The sequence below is a fragment of the Paroedura picta genome, chromosome 6, assembly GCF_049243985.1.
Source record: "Paroedura picta isolate Pp20150507F chromosome 6, Ppicta_v3.0, whole genome shotgun sequence".
Lineage (NCBI taxonomy): Eukaryota > Metazoa > Chordata > Lepidosauria > Squamata > Gekkonidae > Paroedura > Paroedura picta.
In genome coordinates, this window is record NC_135374.1 from 30,938,183 (window position 1) to 30,958,193 (window position 20,011).

General features: G+C 40.9%; 1 long non-coding RNA gene across 1 annotated transcript in view; it reads left to right on the top strand.

The window, feature by feature from the left end:
* The window catches only part of LOC143840650 (uncharacterized), an 80,846-nt gene that overhangs the window by 2,695 nt on the left and 58,140 nt on the right, over positions 1–20,011 (top strand). The window lies entirely within an intron of this gene.

Below are 20,011 nucleotides of genomic sequence, written 5' to 3' on the forward strand. Positions count from 1 at the left end.
GACAATCTGGTCACCTTAACCTTAGGTCAGTTCAGTACCTCCCAGCACAATCTTCCCCACAGAACTGTGAGGATAAAATGGTGGTGGGAAGAACCAAATAGTTCCTTGAAGGACAGACAAGTTGGAAATATAATGAGAAATGGAAAACACAATGGTTATTTTTCAAAATGTAATTACATATGGGAAAAGGAGTCCAGTAGAAATGGTAACACTGATAAAAACACTAAGAATTTGAAATGGTAAAACAGCACACATATATCCAGCAGCCTAATTCTATGTATGGTTTACTTAGAAGCAGGAACCACTGGATTCAAAGTGACTTACTCCCAAGGATATAGGAATAGGGTTACAAGCTTCAAGTCCCATTTTCTTCAGTGAGACTATACCTCAGATCAATATTTTCCAATAAAAATCGCCAATATTTATAGATTTTTTTGAATCAGTAAGCCATTACAAAATGTCACTGAACCTTTTTTCATATTCCATTAATGGACCTTATCATGTGGACTTATTGGTGTTTGCTTATTCTAAACTCACACTTTTCTGCCAATATATTTAAAAATTCTTATTAAGTGGACATTCATCCCATGATTCTGTTTCATCTTTGTCTATCTTTCACAGCTTCACATAAAGAGCATTCCTGTATGATAGGAAACAAGAAAATTCATGTGTGGTATTAAAGGAACTTCCCTGGTGTCACAGAGGATATAGCTACTTAAATTTAGATTTGAGGAGACTCTCTGGTCCTTGGGATTTACTCTTATTAATGATTTCCATTCATCATCTCTCTGGAAGAGCAATATCATTCACTACCTGTCTGGACAGATGAAATTAGGTGTTTATGAACCAGACTAGCCCCCCAGGGGTGTTGCAGGAAAGCAATTAAGTAGCTGTATGTTATACTATTGCTGCCAGTCAAAGATGTTTCCACTTATCTCTTTTTTCAGAGTTTATTTCCTGGTTTGGAAAATTAACCTTCTAACCTTAGAGGGTTTTTTTTCTTTCTTCCTCACTACTTGCCTGGTAATTCACCTGAATTGGTAAGAGGGGTTCATTTACATATGAAAAAATTACTCTTTCTCTTCTGCCCCCCATCCCCCTGGTTATTTTCAAGACAGGAAGAACACATATCTGATGGTAAGCAATAAGGAAAAACAGATATGAGGTATTATTTTGTAGACGCCAAATATCTACAATGAAACACACAACCTTGTGTCACTAATACTTTTGAATGGCTTTGGTCTCAAAACCACTGTTGAAACTGAAGGGTTGTATCTAGCCAATTTTTTCCCCCTCAGCCTCACCTCATTACTACAGCCCTTGTTCCCTTTGGTTTTAGTACAAGCAGAGCCCGTGATCTTGAGCAAAGCTTTTGGGTATAGCCTACGGAGCTCCCTCCTTCCTTTTTAACCAGCAGAGAATCTTCATCACAACCCTCACCAAACTGGTATACCCAGTAATGACTCTGTCTTTGCAGTGACCATAATAATTCATTGTGGATAATCTCCCTCCATTTAACTTTCTTTAGAATCACTAATTACAAGGTTCTCCAAAGAAGTATGGATAAGTGATTGCTTTCATTCAAAAGTTCTTAATTAACCGGTGAAGTTTTGGAGCATGCGTGTTCAAACAACATTACCTGGAAATTGTACTGCAGGTGCAGGCATGAACCAGCATAATGCCTAACTGCGCAGTCCTCCCGTCTCCTTCTGTGCCCATCCCTCTGGATGACAAAAGGGCAATGACCAAAGAAATATATCATGCCTTCCCAGATTTTTTTTTAAGTGTTATGAGCACTTTTTATTGCAAGGGTACCATGGGAAATGTGCACATAATTTCTGGACAGATTATCCGGGAAGGAATGGAGGAGGGGGAGGTGACACTTGGTCTGGTGTTGAGCCAGTTAATCCTTTTCTTCTGGTCTTCCCATCCCCTTTTCTCTCTGGCCGAGTGAGGCCACTGGTAGGACGCTCAGGGGCAGAGAAATTCAATTTGCTGTTGCTCCTACAGCATTATGTCACTTCTGGCATGAACCAGAAATGATATTACCATGTTGGGATGAAATTCTAGGATCAGCCATACTTTCAATATACTCTTAGAGTGTTGCCCCAATACAATTATGTCACTTCTGGGGTCACAACCAACAGTGCCTACAAAAAATGGTGATTGCCCAGGCATTTTCCCCTCACTGCTCCACTAGGCCCCTGATCATCTTCATCTCCCTCTTCTGAACCTATTCCATTCTGTCCACTTCCTTTTTGAAGTGAGGCCTCCAGAACTGCACACACTACTCCAGGTGTGGCCTGACCAATGTGGTATACAGCATGACAATGACATCTTGGATTTTAATGTTATGCCTCTTTTGATACACCCAAGTCCACATTTGCCTTTTTTGTTGCTGCATCACACTTAAAGTCTACCTCTACCCCAAGATCTTATTTGTATACACTGCTGCCAAGAAATATGTTCCCCATTCAGTATACATACTTCTAATTTTTGTTACCAAGATGTAGAACTCTGCATTTATCCTTGTTGAATAGCATCTTGTTCCAGTGTGTTCAGATCTCATTGAATTCTATCTCTATTTTCTGGTGTATTCGCTACACCTCCCAATTTGGAGTCATCTGCCAATTTAATTAGTATCCTTCTACCCCCTCATCTAGATAATTTCAAAACAAGTTGAAAAGTACCATTCCCAGCACTATGGCCCCTCGCTGGACAGCTCTTTCCAATCAGATGAAATGGGATTGACAAGTATGGGTACAGTTGTCTAACCAGTTTTCCGTCTGCTTAGCTATCCTAGAGTCCACAGTCCTAGTTTACCCATCCAAACATCATGGGGAACCCAGTCAAAAGTTTTACTGGAATCCAGATAAACAACATCAATGGCATTCCCATGATCCAGTAAGCTGGTCATTTGGTCAAAGGAGAAAAGAAGGTTGATCTGGCAGGATGTGTTAGAGATAAATCTGTGTTGACTTTGTTACCAAAATTGGAGGTTTCCTGAATTTATTTGGGGAAATTAGTGATCTAATTGCAAGAGGTGGGTAAATACAGGATCTCCACTTATGTATTCCAGCATATTCCTTTAAGAAACTCTAAATAAACCAGTCAGGTCTAAACTGGAAGTCTGCTTTTATAAGTACAAACACACACAAAATTATCTAAGGAGGGCAAGAATGAAAGGGAATAGCATTTAGGGGAAAGAGGCAATATTTACCATCACAGGGTGAAGAGGTAAGTCCATGTATTCAGTTAAATGACCAGCACTTCATGGAAAGAAGGAAGACAGCCAACATGCAAGTACACAGAGTATGCAAGGTGCCCAGAGAACACATACATAGAAGAAGAAGGCAAGCCCACATTCAGGGGGGGGGTGCAGAGAGTCCCAGAACAATATAACCTCAGGCTATGCTGACATGCTTGCCACCGAAACAATATGTTGATGAAATTGGCTGTACTTGACAAAGAATCTAGGAGACATGTGATGGGTTTGTCCAGAGTGAGAACAATACTCTGGGTGAAACCATTATGAGTTCCCAGGTATCACCTCTTTTACTAACATTTGCTCCTCACATATCTGAAGAAGCTTTTCTTGTTGTGGCAAGTCTCCCTGGCCAACCTCAGCTTACTCTGTGCTTTCGCCTTTCTTGATGGCTAACCTACAGTACCCAGCAACCCTCAGAAGGTTGTCCTTCCCTCCATTACTTGAACATTTCAAACATATAAACAAATCATTTCCGCCCAGATAGCAGATATTATGTTATACCACATGTAATTGGATTCTTCTATGACTTCTGTATGCTCACCATGACAATTTTGGTTGTGGGTACGTAATGTTGTCCTGACCCCCTCCATGGTTGCTGGGATGTGCATCATTCTCCATTAAGATGCTTCCTGCTCTTGGAGCATACATAACTTTCCTGGTCTGCTACAATGAAGATTTGATTATTGGACTGCAGAAAGTTGGCACTACAGTGCCATGTTTTTAAAGAAAAACTTCATGATAGTTTCACTAATTGAGAAGGACGGAAAATTTCTCTTTCAGATGGCGTAAGAGGGAAAGTAACATTTACAAGCAGCAGCCTAAACACTACATGAACACAAAAAGAGGACAACAGTTTGGATTGCATCTAATTGACTGTGATTCTAACAATATTTTCTTAGGAGCAGGCCCCAGTGAATAAAGCAGGACTTACTTCAGAACAATCCTGCTCAAAATTTCACTGATGATTATTACTTACACATTCAGTAAAATGAATAGGGTAAGGGTATGTTCTGTTCATGAAAATGTGTATTATCCTCTTTTTTTTTGAAAACTTTATTAGCATAAGTAGTAAAAATTCCATACACATAGCACATACCAGGAGCTTCATAAATCTCATGAACATGGGTAAATTTATGCTAAGTCCCTGTGTGTTATTTTCAGTTCCTTGTCTGTAAAGTGAAAATGCTAAGAACTATCACACAGTGTTTTCAGGATGATGAATACAGACTGAAAAATACTTTGAAAACTAACTGGGCTATAAGTTGCATGATACAAATTATTATTTTAGTAGTAGTAGTAGTAGTACTAGCAGCATAGTATGAGTATTGTTAATTTTAAAGAAGATGCTTACAAATGAGAAGCCATTTTCTTTGCCTACTCAGTATCCATCCATATAAATAATATATTGAGCATGGAAGGTGTTTGTACATTCTCGTTAATCAGAAATCTGAAGTCTTCCCTCTAGTTCCAGATCTCCTGGCAGTAAGTCACATCTGTTTGCCAGCTGTTCCTCCAGCCGGTTCTTTGCACAGTTACATCCTGCCAGATTAGTTACAGAGTAAACTGGAATATCAGGACTCGGGTCTAGAGGTAGCACTACCATCCTGCGTGATTTGACTTGATTCTTTTGTATAGTTCTATGGATGCCGCAGAAGCTTAGGCACTTAGGCACCCAGTGAGAAAATAGTCCACTCAGCCAAACATGACAGGATTCAGAATTGTTCTTTTAAAACAAAAAATGTTAAAATCTCATATCACTCAGTATTTTCTGTTGCCTCTGGCACCAAGTTACATGCCTGGGATTTGTTGCAAGGTACTGGGGGACCAGGAAAATCATTGTCATGCTTCTTCCAAAGAAATGGGCTCTCAAGTGTTTCCAGAAAAGGGCATACAAACAATCCAGTGCATCTGTCATCTGTTTGTAGTTGATATTTACCATCAAGAGGCAGAGATCCTCATTAACAATCTTCTGTTGTGGGAAGCAGACAGAGACTGTCATGAAGGCTGATCTTAATCAGCCATACTGGACTGCTTTCAGGTTATTGTTAAAACTATAGAAATATAACAATATATTCCTTGTGGAATACATCTATAATGTACTACAGAAGGAACTTCTGGAGGCATTGTTGCCAGATCTAGGGGCTGTTTTTTACATGGTATAATCCTTTTTCTTACCACCGTTTTGAAGAGAAATTCTAATATCAGGGTGCTTTTAAATGGATGTGTCCATTATGTAGTTATAGAGCCATAATCATATAGCATTCCAGAAATAGCATATTCTAGTGAACAAACTTCAATATAACCAAGCCTATGTATCACATTCCCTCAGTAGTTCACAGAATTTCTCACGGTTATTATCATTTTTTGGCTAATTTCATATGTTCTTCACTCATTAAAACCACTTTGCAGATCACTCTTAGCCCTCCTCTAGATAGTACAACTGTCTGTCAGTGATGCTGCAAATGGAAGAACATTCTAGGCATATGTTTCTTCATTCAAATCTCCACTCAGTTTATTTAAAGGATTTCTATTCTCTTCCTTTGGAGTGGGAGAGATCTCATGCCCACAACTGCTGCCTAAATTGCAGTAGCACAGATATGGAGCCTGCAGGCATGCCTCCACTGCATTGAGAGATCAGAAAGAGACCACCGGATCACATCCTCTGGTGAAGAACAGTTAGAAAGCTGATAACAGCCATGGTCAACACTAACCAAGGTTACCTTTTGCTGAAGAAATCCCCCCCCCCCCTGAAGAACTGACTTTTAATGTCCCCTGTTCACTGTTTAGCACAGGTAGGCCAAGAAGGAAATTATCCGCATACTGATCCAAAATGCAAGCAATGAGAGGCTGGCCCTGCCATAAATTAAGAAGCACATCTTTTCAAAGAAAAACTGAAGTTTAGAATCCACATTAAGTGATGACTTGGAGTCCAGTCTTGGATGACCTGACTGAGACAACTTATTGTGTGGGTTTTTATCCTTCCCTTGTCCCAAAAAGCCCAGGGTGTCATACATCCACCCAGCAAACTTCATGGCAAAGTGAAGACCTGAACCTGGGTCTCCTATATTCTTATAGATTGCTTGAGGTCTACTCTTTCAACAATAACAAAATCTACCATGGTACAGCAGTTCTACCACACAGGCAGTCTTGTCCTTTCCTAACAAACCCCATCCATCACAGTGAATCACAGGGGATTCAGATTGCTTTTCTTTGTGCTTCCATCACTGAAACCAGAATTATTTCCCGCCAAATACGTGCAGTAAATTTCTTCCACCAAGTGGAGAGATGGTAAAAAAGAAAAGAAAAGGGGGCATTTCAAAAATGAAACTGGGAACAATATGACGTGTCTGGATTAAAACAGAAATTTTCTAATCAAATTTCTGGAGTGATTCTAATCAAGATTTAATATGGCTTGCTTCAGGCACCTCCTAAAGCTACCACAATGGATTCAATACGTGCAACTTGATTTTCAGATAGTATAGATTTGTTTACTTTCCTTCAAGACTCAATATGCCCGCCATTATTTGTTAAGAGATAACAGGTACCTTTGTTTTGTTGTGTTAAGTGAGAAAGCAGCAAGCTGTTCTCTGTTTCAAAATGCCTGTTTGTATTCTCTATTCCAAATGTTTGTGGTAGATAACATGTTAATAAAAATCTAAACTGCAAAATAAATATGTAAATAATATATTTAAAGCTACACTTAAGCCCTAAAACCCACAGTCCAGATTGCTTCAGGAAAAAAGACAGATTTTGGTGTTTGTAAGCAGAGGGAGTGGCACAATGTGGAGGAATCTACACAATGCCAGCCAGCAGAAGGGTCAGGGTTCAAGCTGTGTAACCTCTACTTTAAGGGCCTAAATAGTAGCTTGGGGGGAAAAAGAAGAAAAAAAGAAGAAGGCCATGAAAACAGAAATCATTTTTTTAAATTGAAGGGGAAAATACAAATAGCTAAGCTGAAGAATAAGCATAGTCATTGAGTTAAAATCATATCAAGAATTTTATACTGCCCAACAATTTATGTATTTGATTTATATACTGCTCCTCCCTAAGAAGGAGCAGTTTACAATAAACAATAAAGGTAAAGGTATCCCCTGTGCAAGCACCGAGTCATGTCTCTGACACTAGGGGTGACGCCCTCTAGCGTTTTCTTGGCAGACTCAGTACGGGGTGGTTTGCCAGTGCCTTCCCCAGTCATTACTGTTTACCCCCCAGCAAGCTGGGTGCTCATTTGACCGACCTCGGAAGGATGGAAGGCTGAGTCAATCATGAGCCGGCTGCTGGGATTGAACTCCCAGCCTCATGGGCAGAGCTTTCAGACTGCATATCTGCTGCCTTACCACTCTGTGCCACAATATATAAACAATATACAGATAAAACCAATACCTCTCTCCCTACCCATAGATTCCCTCTGCCGGGCTAATCAGACTGGAGGATCTGAAACAAGGGGGAGCCAAGGTGAATACCAGTGAAAAGGATCCACGTATTCAAGCAGTGGCACAAAGAGCTCTGCTCTACTCAGGGGCATAAAACAAAAAGTCAAGGAGTTAGATAAAACTGGTAAAGCATGGACTAGAGTGTTTCCCTGTGCAGCTACAGATGGGAATTCATTGTGTTTTACCATGGGTTTTTAAATAGTATTTTTATGTGCTTTAATTATGGGATGTTTTTAACAATGGTTGTGAACTACCCCAAGCCCCCTTTTGCAGGAATTGGGAAGGAAGGAAGTAGACAGACAGACAGACAATCTGGACCCCTAAGTAGTGGTCAAGGCATCTGACCAGCCAATAATATAAAATTTTGATAAATTCTGGTTCCAGTTATAGGGCAAGTGATTCATTTTTTTAATGGGTTATTTTCTTTCCAAACATGGACTGAGGGAAGGTGGGCTGAAAAGGAGAGAAAGGCAATTCCAGGTCTTTCGAATATTGCCAAAGGAAACAAAAGGGAGGTTTGAGGTGGGGATAAAGAATGTCTGGGATAGTCTTGGTTAATTCATTGAACTGTGATTTTGCCACTAATTCAAATAGTCTGAACTACATTATTGGGATAGAATTTGTGAGGAATAAAGAAGCAAATATTTTCTATTTTGCAGAACACTAATACAGCATGATCCTTTTATAGTTCCAGGTCCAATGATTAATCATGGAAAGGCCCTGATTAATAATCTGATTGTTTGATGTTGGACATGGTTCAGTTTCTTTCTAGAATAGCTATTTCATTTTTAGTAAGTGCAATGGGGTTATGTGCAGTCCTGCTCACCAAACGGAATCTCCAGCTTTTTTGTGGTGCTGTACCTGAAAACTTGTTTGTTTGGACTCCAGCATCAAAACGGAGCAGAGAATGAACTACAAGGAAATTCGGTCTTATATGCATAGGAAAGGAATGGGAAACTTAGATTAATGAAATCCTACCCACGAAGTTCATGGATAAGCATGAACATCACTTGTCTCTTGGTGAAAGAGACCTGTGAGAATTCACAAGGGAGGGGACATCCCATTTCTGTCATCTTCAGTTCTTTTTCCTGTTGTTCCTACACACTCTCTCTCTTTGCTGCTCACACTCTCTCTCGTCCCTTATTTGTACTTTATCAATGGCTTTCTCAACAAAGTAAAAACTGTATCTCGCACACACTGTTTCTAGTTGTTGTAATGGGATGGTGGCAAACAACATTTTCCTTGAGAAATTGTCTCTCTATAATTGCATCTATTATTTTGGAATGTTTTTTTTAATCCCCCCCCCCAATTTTTTAAAAAAGATTTTTAAAGATTTCAGATTTTTCCACAAGCCTGTGGCTTTTCTCAGGTTTATTCATGGCTCCAGTCCCTGGATTTAAGTACGCATAGATGTATGTTAAGAATTAGATATATTGATGATAAATAATGATTGCAGAACTACTGAAAGTGTTACACAGTAGGAATAAGGAGACTGGAATTTGTCACAGGAAAAAGTCTTAATGGCCACAGGCCTCAGAGTAGTATGAAAGGTCTAAATTAGGTATGCTGAAAATTCATGTTAGAACCACACATTACCCTTGTGTCAAGTCCCAGACTGGTTTGTTCCCTTTTTACTGTTTGTTTTCTGACTCAAATACCAAGCTGGGCTGTTTCAGTAAATAAATTTTGTGTCACTACCAAGACTATTTAAGTCTTGGCTAATTTTTGAAAGACAAAGTATCTTCTGAGTAAACTTGATGGGTTAAGGAAAATTTCAGAGGTAGGTAAGTTAGTTAGGCATAGTGCTTTGGTTACTATGGAAGAAATTTAGAAATTAGACAGCATATTGGATTTCAGTCAACAGGATTATCTGCAAGTTAAAAAAATTCAGTTAAGTGTATGGGTTTGTTTTGAATTACCTTTAGTAATGTAAATAATGTCTTATTTTATTGATTATATATGCATTTTTTAAAGCTATGTTTCACTGCTTTTCTTCCAGCACTGTAGGAAAATCTCTTTCACTCAGGATAATGGCAAGTCAGATCATAAAAGTGCACAGATAACTCAAAATTTGAATGACCATACAGGACATCAACATGATGTACAGATGCAGAGTCACGGACAGAGCGGGACCAAATAGACAAAATTTAGGGGCCTCAAGTCAGCTGAAGGGCTCTTGAAGCTAGCCTTTCATGGATGTGTTAGGCTGATCCTGCCAACTCCTTCCAACTCTAAGAGTCTATGATTCAGCCTCATGCTGTATCCTACAGCAATGGTCCCCAACCTTTTTATCACCGGGGACCGGTCAATGCTTGACAATTTTACTGAGGCCTGGGGGGGGGGAAGGTAGTCTTTTGCTAAGGGACATCACCGCCGCTGCCTGAGCCCCTGCTCCACTTGCTTTCCCACTGGTGCCCCTGACTTCCTGCTGCCCGCTGTGGGGCGCTGCTAGCAGCAGCTGCGCAGTGCCAAGCCGAGGGGGAGCCCCTGCCATGGCAGCCACTGGAGAGCACCAAAGGTGAGCCGGTGGCAGAGTGGCAGGGCAGCCCCTGAGGCAGCAGCTGGGGAGGAGGACAAGGAGGAGCCACGGCCTGGTACTGACTGATCCACGGACCGGGACCGGTCCCCGGACCAGGGGTTGGGGACCACTGTCCTACAGAATATCTTTCCATTTATATCTAAATGCAGTTCTGGCTACAGCCACTAAGAACACAGAGAAGCCTGAGGCCAGAGCACATGTAGAAGAGACGTTAGTATGGACTAGACTTGCTAATCTCCAAGACTGAAACAAACTTGCCTAACAGGTCATTTAATTTATTATTTTATTATTTTTCTATACCGCCCTCCCTTTTGGTTCAGGGCAGTTTACATGTAGCAGGAGGAAATACATATAACAATCATGCCAGCTTAGTGTAGTGGTAAGGAGTGCAGACTTTTAATCTGGCGAGACGGGTTTGATTCCACTCTCCCCCACATGCAGCCAGCTGGGTGACTTTGGGCTCACCACACCACTGATAAAGTTGTTCTGACCGAGCAGTAATATCAGGGCTCTCTCAGCCTCACCCACCTCACAGGGTGTCTGTTGTAGGGAGAAGAAAGGGAAGGCGAATGTAAGCCACTTTGAGACTCCTTTGGGTAGAAGAAAATTCTTCTTCTGAACTAGAGTTACCAGATATCCTCTTTTTTGAGAAATTTTCTTTTTTCTCGGTGTCCATCCTCTTCTTTAAAATATATGAAAATGTATTATTTTTCAGTTGGAAGATCAGGAATATTCCTAGATAGTAGCAATTATAACATCTTAAATAATTTAAATTGAGGTTTGTCATAGTGATTGAAATTGAAATATTGTAACCTATGCTAAGGCTGTCAACTGAGCCAGTACAATTTCTCTCTCCATCCACCTATTTTTTTCTATCCCCCCCTAATTTATTTTCAAATCTTGATCTCAAGGCCTTCTTTCCCCTATCCTGCTTGGAGTAGCACAGAAGGGGGAGTTAATATTTCCAGATGATCTAACAGAGTAGCAGAAGGATGCTTCTCTGCTCCTTTACCCTTTACATGCATGGAAATGGAACGTTAATTTGTTTAGTGGTGATACATGTGCAACAGAAGCTGGAACTCTAAATTCAGGCACCCTGTTGTTTTTATTATTACTGTGCTGGTGGAAGATCTAATAGCCCTTTGGAAAGGCCACTTTGCTATATGACAAATGATGTAATCTTTTCATATAGTTAAAATTAATTTTATTAACAAATACCTTCCCCCCTCTTTCTCCTCAACAGAGACCCAGACCTGCATTGCTCACCTGTCCTCCATTTTATCTTCACAACAACCCTGTGAGGTAGGTTTGGCCAAGTGTGTCACCCAGCAGCCTTCCATGGAGGGCTAAGGATTTGAGTATTGGAGACACAGGCTGCATACAATTACATGTTGCCTGTCATGAAGATAACCTGGCTCCAGGGTGTCCCAATGCCGTTCATTTTTGGCTCTGCAAATTCAGTCATCACTCTAAGACTCATGGCCAGTTTTCAAACATGTTATGCCTGCCACAAACAATGACCCTTAGCTTTCATTGCAAATAGCTTGGGGCAGGTGTGATTTGTTTAATCTGGGTCAGGATTTCTCTGTGCCTCCCGATTTGGGCCCTGGACCTCCCACAATCACCCTGAAGCTGGTGGCCCACTTTGAGTGTCCTTGACTTATTCTCTGATGAGTCATGCCTGCTGATGTGATGTGGTGGTGGGGTAGGGTCTGAGTATTCCAAGTTCAAATTCCCACTTGTGCCATGGAAGCTTGCTGGGTGAGCTTGAGCCAGTCACACGCTTTCAGCCTAATTTACCTCAGGGTTGTTATGAGGATAAAATCAAAGGAGAGGAGAATGATATAAGCTGCTTTACGTCCCCATTGGGGAGAAAGGCAGGATAGAAATAAAGTAAATGAAGCAATAATTTTTTTAAAAGTGACAGGGTGATATAGATTCCTGGTAACAGCAAGTCAAGTGATTTGTTTTGTTATGTTATTCAGTTTGGATCAAGGACATATGGTAGGTCTGGGGGCCCATGGAGGTTCTTGGCAGCTCTACACAAATGCCAACACTGAGTTTGGTAGGGCAGCTTTAGACTTGACACATATTCATTATTTCCAGGAAATATTCCTTATGTAGCCTCCTTGTAAATACAGGAAAGGAAAGATGTTCCATAAATTAAAAAAGCAGTTTTAATATATTACAATGGAAGATTCTAATGGATTACTGCTAATCTCCTGACACACTCAAACAATGTCATACTCTTACAGCTTCACAATATGCTCCTTATTTTGGAGCTCTTTAGGTGGCAGCCCTATGACTCATCCCCTTGAAGTTCCAGGGAAGCTGACATTTCCCAGAAAAAAATGAGTGTTTCCCTCCTAAACTCCCCCCACCTCTTCAAATACAGGAATGTTTATTTCAAGGGAGAGACCTGAAATCAATGAAAGAGCCTCTTTCTTCTGCTAAGATGCTGTGGCCACCCTTACCTGTCGAATTCATGGGAAGCAAGTTTGGAAGGAAGAAGTGGGCAGCTGTGAAAAGGCAAGTGTAAGGCTACAGAAACAGGCAGATGGCAATTCTTACAATGCTTTCCTGGGAGCCAGCCCCAGAGAAGAGATCTGGGCAGTGGATTGCTTAGGATGGCATTATTATCCACCTTCTCCAGCAGACATATCAGTTACGCAGCGCTCTCTAACTATTTCCAATGGACTAAAAATAAAGCCCATTTAATTTAGTGTACATGCCACTTGGGTCAATATCGATCACTCTCATCCCTTCTTTCTTTTCAGCCCAAAGCCTCTAAGGGCAGAGGTTTAAATCACAGAGGAGGAAACAAGGCATGCTTCATTTAGTAGCACCATGGAATGACTGCTTGGGATGCTGTGTTCTGATGAGACATTAAATCAAGATAAATGCTAATCCTTTGGGCATCCCTGTCCAAGGAGTACACAGAGCTGCAGGGTGGGACTTGGCTTTCACTTTAGCTCAGAGAACAGGGGGTCTTAAGAGGAAAGCATTCTTTTACAAGTCTCAACGTTAGACTTTTAAAAATGAAGATACCCATGAAAGTCAGAGATAATGAGCAAAAGTGCCACCATTGATCAAGTAGAGGCAGACTTTGTGTTGTGGCGGGACTCTTCGCATCCTACCAAGAAACAGAAAAGTCATAGACAGTAAAGTATCATGCTTGTAATCCTCCCTTTCAAAATGCATTCAATGTTAACAGCTAACATTTCGTGTCACAAGGCTGCATTGCTCTGCCTGCTATCCAGTCCCATATAGGATCTGGAGCAAGCTGGCATGAGCTATTGCAATGTACAAGTTTTTATGTTAATTTGGTTTCCTCACGTTGGTTGGTTCAGCTCCCCTCATCATTCTATACACATTGGATAATACACTTTCAATGTATTCAATGTAAACAGCTGAATTTTCCTGTGCAAAACCAGGAAAATCTACTTCTAACGTGCATTGAAAGTGCATTATCCAATATGTGCAGAATGGGAGTACTAGCTCCTGAAGACAAATTATGTTCTTCAGTCAGTTTTATCCATGAGACCAATTTCATAACCCAGTGGTGTCTTCCTCCAAGCTCCCCTTCCACCCCTGTCAATTCCACCTCTTTATCCTGGGGTTCCTGTGAAAACATATGAGATGTTACTTAAAGAAAAGTGTCTTCTTTTTAACACTCTGGCCTCCAACACTCCCACCTGTCCCTTTGAGAGGAAAGGTGAATGTAAGCTGCTTTGAGACTCCTAAAGGTAGAGAAAAGCAGCATATAAGAACCAACTCTTCTTCTTCTCCCTTCTCCCTTCTCCTCCTCCTCCTTCTTCTTCTGTGCCTCTACTGTCTGCCTTCTCACTATGACCTTACTTAAATCCCCAATACATATTCTCTTGGTCCCACATGAGCCATTGCTGTGATTCATGGTGAGGCACACATAACCAGCTCATAGACTGATAGGACCTTGAAAGGCTTAGCATCTGAAAAAAAACCTGAAGGAAAATCTCCATATCTGGCTTATACCAAACAAGTTGTGCTGATGACATTCTCGGTTATTTCCGCACATGATCCCTAAGTCCCCACTTTCTTTATATTTTCTTTCTTTTGTGAACTGAACCTATGATTCTTTATTTCCGTGCCATTTTTTTGTTTCCCTACATTGAACCTTTCCCATGTAATGTACATATTTTGCAACATTAATTCACATTTCCAGCAGATCCCAGAAAGGCTGTGGAAACCATGAATAAGTGCCTGGTGTTTTGGAGTGGATAAGGATGAACAAAGGAACAGCTAATCCTGATTTTAAAAAAAGATGTGCTTCTGATAGGAGGTAGGGTTGACCCAGGAATTGGGATGTCTCCTGTTCTAAATGGGTTTGCACTCCCTCTACAGGAGCCGGTTTGTAGCCTGGGCATGCTACTGGACCCAGGCCTCCTGTTAGGTAAACAAGTGGCAACAGTAGTGAAAGATACATTTAATTGGCTTCCAGATGGTGAACCAGCTGTGGTCCTTCTAGGCCATAAATTTCTTGCCATTGTGGTGCATGCCTTGGTAACAGTTACGTTAGATTATTATGATGTGCTTGAAGTGGAGCTGCCCTTGTAGATTGTCCAGAAACTATAGTTGGTACAGGATGCTGCAGGCAGAATGTTGACTGGAGTGAGTCATTCCTGTCTTTCTTGCTCCATTTACACTCACTCTCAATTTGCTTCTGGGAGCAAGGTGCTGGTATATGGCTTGAGAGACCTACCTTCTGCCACATGAACTGGCCCATCATCTCAGGTCAACTTCAGAGGCCCTGCTTCTTGTCCCCTGCCAACTGAATCTAGACAGGTGGCAACTCAAGAAAGGGCCTTTCTTGTTGTGTATGAATATTTTAAATACTGTTTTGTATATGAATATTTTGTGTGTGGATAGTATAGGTGTTTTAATACTGAGATATTTTAATGTCTTGATATTCACCACCTTGGGGGACCCTCTTTGGGTAGAAAGGTGCCATAGAGTATTTACCTACATAAAATAAACACATTTGTACATCAACATTATATACTCTGTGTGGATGTTATGCCTACTTTTTATAAATGGACATACAAAACTCCCAAAAGTTACCTGTATTCAAACACACATATACTTTTCAAGCCTTTATCTCCAAAGTTATAGAAACAGTTTTCTCTTCTGGCATATTTATGCTAGGTTGGATCTGAAAAGTCATAAGGGGAAGGCATTTGCAGTTCTTTTCTCCAGCAGCTTCTTGGGACCTCTGAAATATCAGAGCTTAGAGTCATGGGAGTCCCATGGGCAGATACCACGGGGTACAGGAAACTGCTGTGAAGAGGAGAATTGGGAGACTTTGTCTCAGCACTGAAGGGACTTGTATCAACAGAAACTCTGCCAGCCAGAGAGCAAAAAAACAGAGAAATTGCCTGGTTCCTTCTCTTCATAGCAGTCTACCCCCACAGCTTTTGGGGGTGCTCAGTATACTACAGGGAGAAAGGGGGTGTGAGTGAAAGATCCACAATGATCCAGGCCTCACCCATATACTGGTCAATTACATAGTCCAAACACACATGCAGTAACTCCATCTGAACATCTCTTATGCACACGAGTAAGTGTGTCTATATGTAAATAAATTATCACACAATTCAAGTGTACTATTTCACAAAGACACTCTGAGAAAAATGAATTAATTAAACAAATATTTCTTTAACCTGTATAAAGAATTTTATGTTAACACTCTAGAGAACAAGGATAGTTGCATTTAAAAACCACAACAACAGTTTAGCTCCATGTGAAGCTGTAGGCTTCCTGATACGTTCAAATGCAGTAGCCATGGTGCTCCGAAGCCAGAGGGAAAAGGGGAAGGGGGTCTGGTTTCTACAATGAACTAAGTGTCATTCTCTTCCTTAAAAAACACACACACCATCTACTAGGGAGAATTAACTGTAGGGACTGCAGATGCCTTAATTTGCAGATAGTGCGCCTGTGGCAAGCTTGATGCACAGGAAAAGCTTTTCTGCTGTCAAGTCAGAATCCTGTTTCTCCAGAGCAGGATCAAAAAGGACTATCCCTCAGTCTGTGAATAATGAAACAGCCTTGAAAGCTTAGTCACTGCAGTGCAGCAAGTAGCAACCAGGATGGAACTTCAGAGGCTTTTTCTGCTGATAGGGACAAAAAAGAAAAAAACCCAACACCGCCTCCCAGGAGCTAGGGATGCAGTTTCCATGACAACCCCACATCTGAGTCAGAACTATTAAGCATCACCATGGCAACAAGTGTCTCACTTGACGTTTCCAGAAAACTGACGGTGTTTGGACTGGAATCATCGCACCATATCAAAAGGGGCAGGGTCGGGGCTTCACTGAGAAGCAGTGCATGGATCAAATCGATGTTGGGTGTGATACATGGGCCAAAGCTACTCCAGATGTAAATTACCTAAGATGAATTCAGTACTTTGTCAAGGATTTTTAGATTCCTGAGATTTCCTCCCCACACATACACCCCCCCCTCCTTCTATGGTAATTCGAAGATTGTGGGAAGGAGGCAGGATTTAGAACTTTGATGAGCTGATTATTTATATAACTTCAAGCGCATGGCGGGAGGAAGTAAGATCATTAACTTTGTGGGCTTCTTCCCATCTATTCTTGTTGATTACTCCTTATACTCACGAGCTACTAGGTAAATGCAGAGTAGATTTTTATTTCTAGTTTTTTAAAAAAAAATAAGCAGAGGAAAAATATTTTGAAGCAGCACCTGAAGTTTCACAAAAGATTATGGACCTCAAGCTTTTCTACGACTGCAAAATATTGAGGTAGCCATCAGCCATGTTTCATATTGAGTAACTGGCAGCTATGCTGGTTAATTGCCGGTAGTTAAAAAGTCATCATTGAATCAAAGAGTTGGAAGGGACCTACAGGGTCATCTAGTCCAACCCCTTGCACAATGCAGGAACTCAAAACTACATGCTTACCTAAAGTGACCACAATTTCATGCCCAAATAATCTCCACCAAAAATCTCCAGTATCCATCCTGGCCTTGAAGAAATTCACCCACTATCCCACAGTAGCAATTAGCAATTCCCTGGGTATGCAAGGAAGGGCCACAAGAGAAACACTGGCACATCCCTTCCTGCCCACCCACTCACAATCTGCCTAGGTTCATAAAATCAGCATTTCTGTCAGATGACTATCTAGCTTCTGCTTAAAAACTTCCAAAGAAAGAGACTTCACCTCCTGAGGAAGCCTGTTCCACTGAGGAACTGCTCTAAGGAACTTCTTCTGGATGTTTAGCTGAAAATTCGTTTGAATGAATTTAAACCCACTGATTCTGGTCCGCCTCTCTGGGGCAACAGAAAACAACTCTGCTCCATCTTCTACATGACAGCCCTTCAAGTATTTGAAGATGGTAGCCCTTTGTAGCCCTCCTCTGGACACACTCTAGTCTATATACATCCTTCTTCATTTGTGGTGCCTAAAACTGAACACAGTACTCCAAATGAGGTCTAACCAGAGTGGAGTTAAGTGGTAACATCACCTTGCATGATCTGAACACTATACTTCTTTTAATACAGCCCAATCCCATTTGCTTTTTTAGCTACCAAGTCACACTGCTGACTCATGTTCAGTGTCTGGTCCACTAAGACTCCCAGATCCTTTTCACATGTACTACTGCCAAGACAACTCTCACCCATCCTATAGTGATACATTTGGTTTTTCCTACCTAACTGCAGAACTTTACATTTTTCGGTATTAACATTCATTTTAGCTCAGTTTTCCAGCCTGTCAAGATCATCCTGTATCCTGATTCTGGTGTCTTTGCTACCCCGCCCAGTTTAGTAGCAACTGCAAATTTAATAAGCACCCCCTCTGTTACTTCATCCAAATCATTTATGGATATGTTGAATAACACAAGTCCCAGGAGTGATCCCTGAGGCATTCCATTCATCACTCCTCTCCAAGCAGATGACAAACCATTTACAAGCTCCCTTGGGGTGCGACCTGTCAGCCAGTTCTCGATCCACCTAGTAGGATCCATACTGCATTTTACCAATTTGCCAATAAGAATATCATTGGAAAACTTATCAAAAACCTTACTGAAATCAAAGTAAACAATGTCCATAGCATCCTCATGCTCTAGCAAAATAGTAATTTTTTCAAAAAAAGAAAAGAAAAAGAGATAAGATTAGTTTGACATGCCTTGTTCTTGCAAAAGCAATGCTGACTCTTAGAAATAACAGCCATCCGGTCTATCTGCTCAAGGACCAACTGTTTGATGATTTGTTCTAAACTTTTGCCAGCTATAGATGTCAAGCTGATGGGTCAGTAATTATCCAGATCCCCCTTCTTGAAGATGGGAACAACATTTGCCCACCTCCAGTCTTCTGGCACTTCACCTGTTCTCCAAGAAGTGTCAAAAATAATGGACAGAGCCTTAGAAATTACATCTGCAAGTTCTTTTAGAACTCTTGGATGCAATTCATCTGGCCCAGAAGGTATGGCTTCATTTAAAGAAATTAGGTGTTTATGGACTAACCCTACAGTGATCTTAAGCCATAACTCCCATCCCTCATCACATGAAATGATTTTGCCATGTTGAGCATAATTACCCTCGCAAGAGAAGACTGAGAAGTAGGAATTGAGCAATCCAGCAATTCATGTTGTAGAGGTTAAAGCTGGTTCCTCAACATGGTATCCATGAGCACCATGGTTCCTGCCAGTATTTCTCTTGGTACATACTGAGTTCTTAAGAAAGTGAGTTCTGGGGATTCAATTATTATTAACTCAACAAGGATATTGGTGTCTAATCTCACTATGTATGCTAACCTCATTCAGCTCTTATATTCACAATCCCCTCTTTTTGTTTTATTTGGGACTTTTATGTGGTGTAAATAAGTTTGTAATGCTATTTAGAATGTAACTCTCTGTTCACAGGACAGGATAACAAACCCAGCACAGCTTGTTACTTGTGGGGATGCCTCCATGCTTGGGTGGAGATGGATGGGTCTTGCAACAAGTCTCCTTTAATTACTTTTTTCACAGCTGGGAAAGTGTTTGCCATTAATCACTAACCTTAACATTTTTATTGCCCCAATGTTTTTGTGAACGACAACTTAACCCAAAGGGCTGACTGGCTTTTTCTAGCAAAGAATTATCATACTGTGTATTTTGGAAGTTGTGATTCTATTTACTAATTTGCTACTAATTTACTTTCTCCTTATATCTGTACCCTCACGATCCATTGTCTGAGGAAGTGTGCATGCACATGAAAGCTCACGCCTTGAATAAATCTTTGTTGGTCTTAAAGGTGCCACTGGACTCAAATTTTGTTGTACCACTTCAGACCAACATGACTATCCACTTGAATCTATCTTTACAACTGTTTTCCACTGCTTTTTTTTTTTTACCCAATAGAATCCTAGAGTTACTGAACAAAAGAAGATACATGCAGTCAAATGCAACTGCCAGGATTTCCAACAAGTTGGAGAGAAAACCTGCCCCTTTAACAGAGGTTTAATAAGATGCTGTTTATAAGGTCACATTCTTGGTGTAGTGATTAAGAGTTTTGTGTAGTGGTTAAGAATGGTGGCCTCTAATCTGAAGAGCTGGATTTTATTCCCTGCTCTTCCACATGCAGCCAACTGGTTGACCTTGAGTTAGTCACAGTCCTGTTACAGCTGTTCTAACAGGACAGTGTCAGAGCTCTCTCAGTCTGACCTATCTCACAGGGGCCAATTCTGCATGAGCGGAAAAGGCCAAGAGGGTCATCATATGGAAGCAGGACAAATCC